Raw genomic sequence first — 2,807 nt, forward strand, 5'->3', positions numbered from 1 at the left:
TGATGTGCATTCTGTAGGGTTTGGGCGTCATGGTGATCCCATATACTGGGGTGTAGTCTGGTTCCCCTGCATCATCGGGCCACACAAACTGGAAACGGCGCAGCAGAGTGACCATGATCAGGAAAAGCTCCATACGCGCAAGACCCTCAACGAGACACACACGACGACCTGTACAAGACGCATGTGCATATATGAGTTACAAAATACGCTCAAGCTAAACCTACACATGTTTCCGATTCTGAACCGTTACCTGCAGAAAAAGCCATAAAGGCCTCAGGCTTCTCAAACTGGCCTTGCTCATTCAGGAAGTTGGCTGGGTTGAATTCATGAGGAAACTTCCACTGGCCTTCTTCTTTTAGTACAGAAGTGAGGTTAGGAATAACAAAGGTCCCTAGAGAAGAAAAAGTGACAACATTATGATTTTAAAAGCGTAAAACTCTCTTTATATGGAGGTTTCCTCACCTTCGGGATGCTGTAGCCCATCAGCTCTATGTCTTTGGTGGTGCAGTGAAACACACTTAGCGGTACAGTGTTAGCCACGCGCTGAACCTCATGAATCACAGCCAGTGTGTACGGCATATTGTGTCTGTCTTCATACGATGCGTGATCTTTACCCTCCAGAACCTCATCGATCTCTTTTTGACATTTTGCTGGTGAGAAAACAAGGCCATGTTTGTTTAAGTTTAAAGGAGTTAGCTTTGCTAATATGCTAACACACTCATGAAAGTTTGCAACATTCATTTAAAATATTAATATACATCAAATTAGCAATAAGAAATGACAACAGTATCATAAATTTAGCTTCTTTAGTTCAAATCACACTTGTGAAAACTGTATTTGTAATCTCTGTTCAAGTGTCGCTAGTCATTTAGGTATTTTAAGGTATTTTAAGCATTATAATTGCTTTTATCTGTTTTTCTATGAGTGGTCTGTCTCCTCCTGCTTTGCCTGGTTTAAATTAAGCCAAAATCAATGTGTGCTTTTTAAACAAACCTTGAACCTCTGGGTGGTTAAATATAAAACACTCAAAACAATCCTTTTAAATGCTACAATTAAATTTAGGCATTGCAACATTTTAATGTACAATATGAAAAATGGATATTCGTTTTTAAATTTGCTGAAGATTACATTTAACAATTTAACAATAATCCAATTAATTTTATTTTATTATTAGCATTTAAACCGATAATTATTTTCATGTTATGACCGCATTTCTCTGCATGTCATATAACCCTGACCCTTTTATTTGAACAATAAAAAAGACAAAATAAAAAACAAAATTAAAGTGCTTTCTAATAAAAGTGTTTTTTAATAGCTTTGAATATAATCATTTAAAAGACAAACTGATAAAATGTCTCACCAGGGCCCATGGCCCATTGGCAAACTTTGCATTCTCTGTATAGAGGTGTATGAAAAGCTTGAGGAATTCATCGTCATAATCATAACGGGATCCAAACAAAAGCAGATGATATGACGCAGCATTGTGGAACATAGTCTGAGGGTCAAAGGAGCTTCTTGCACAGACACAATGTACATTGATCTGAATGTCAAATCAAAATGTACATTTTTGAGTGAACTGTTCCTGTAAGATACAGATATGTAACAAAAATAAGCGCATTATTACCAACTTTTTTCCCAGTTTGGCAATAACGTGTGAAACCTCTCCCAGAATTCTCTCCTCCATTGACTGCCTCCCCAGGCCAAAGTTCCTCAGGGTCATCAGAGCAAAGCGTCTGTGTTCTTTCCAACTGGGGCCATAGTCAGACAAAATTACATCTGCAATAATATGTAAATGCCATTTATTGGCCTCAATTATACTAAGTGTAATATCGGACAAGGTAGAACATTGCTCTTTGGACTATAGAAGAGACAGAGTGAACAAGCTCACAAGGATATTGATTAACTGTAGTCTGTACAGAGGTATAAGAGTGAAGGTTCATTTGCAAGTAAATTTACCGCTTCATTTTGTAATATGGTTGACCATGAGGTCCTGTGGGCGTCCTGCAAAGTTCACAGCCTTAGTAAGAAGAGCTTCCTTAAAAACCTCAAAACTATTAAGAACCACCCAAGGTTTTGATCCAAGGAACAGGCTGTAAACTTTCCCATAGCGATCTGCAAGCTAAAAGGTTTATCATTAAGACATTAGACTGCTTGCAGTTCAATACATTACCATATATGTTTCAATGCAATAAGCATTTTTGGAATGTTGCAAGGATATTCTTAATGTATTTCTTCAAGATTTAAAAGTAGCGATCGATGAAGTGTTTAAAGAATGCAATACTGTACCCTCTCAAAGTCCTTCAAAGGATTGCTGATGTTTAGCTCCAGCAAATTCACGAATAATGGCAGAGGACGAGGTCCTGGAGGAAAGTTCTTAGGCCTCAGGATCTGGATGAAAAGGAACAGGAGGAAGATGCATATCCACACCAGTATCAGAAAGCCCAGCATGCTGACTGATGTCTAGCTGTAAACTGCTCTACTTTCACATATAAATTCAGATAGTAACACACGAGCCCTCCCACTTCAAACACTTCACATTCTCAGGGAGCACGTTGCCTGAAGACTCAAAATTAATATATTAATAATGACCAATCCAAGACAGATCTTGATTCTTTTAAAGCAAAGTGTAAAAGTGAATGAGTTTATGTTCTAGTCATACCATAATCTATCTATCTATCTATCTATCTATCTATCTATCTATCATTTATCATTTGTCTATTATAATTCTATCTATCTATTTATTTATTATTTTTTTATTTAGTCATTTATCAGACGCTTTTATCCAAAGCAACTTACAAATGAGGACA

At 37.1% G+C, this 2,807-nt stretch overlaps 1 long non-coding RNA gene across 1 annotated transcript; it reads right to left on the reverse strand.

Annotated features, from left to right (window-relative positions):
- LOC107665701 (uncharacterized) lies at positions 1-1,018 on the reverse strand. The gene is made up of 4 exons (XR_001631587.1): positions 994-1,018; positions 463-650; positions 251-391; positions 1-168 (listed from the first exon to the last, which is right to left on the reverse strand). It is a non-coding gene; the product is annotated as an uncharacterized LOC107665701 (long non-coding RNA).
- Positions 1,019-2,807: the final 1,789 nt, after the last annotated feature.

Source organism: Sinocyclocheilus anshuiensis, unplaced genomic scaffold (genome assembly GCF_001515605.1).
Source record: "Sinocyclocheilus anshuiensis isolate Anshui unplaced genomic scaffold, SAMN03320099.WGS_v1.1 scaffold840, whole genome shotgun sequence".
NCBI classification, from domain to species: domain Eukaryota; kingdom Metazoa; phylum Chordata; class Actinopteri; order Cypriniformes; family Cyprinidae; genus Sinocyclocheilus; species Sinocyclocheilus anshuiensis.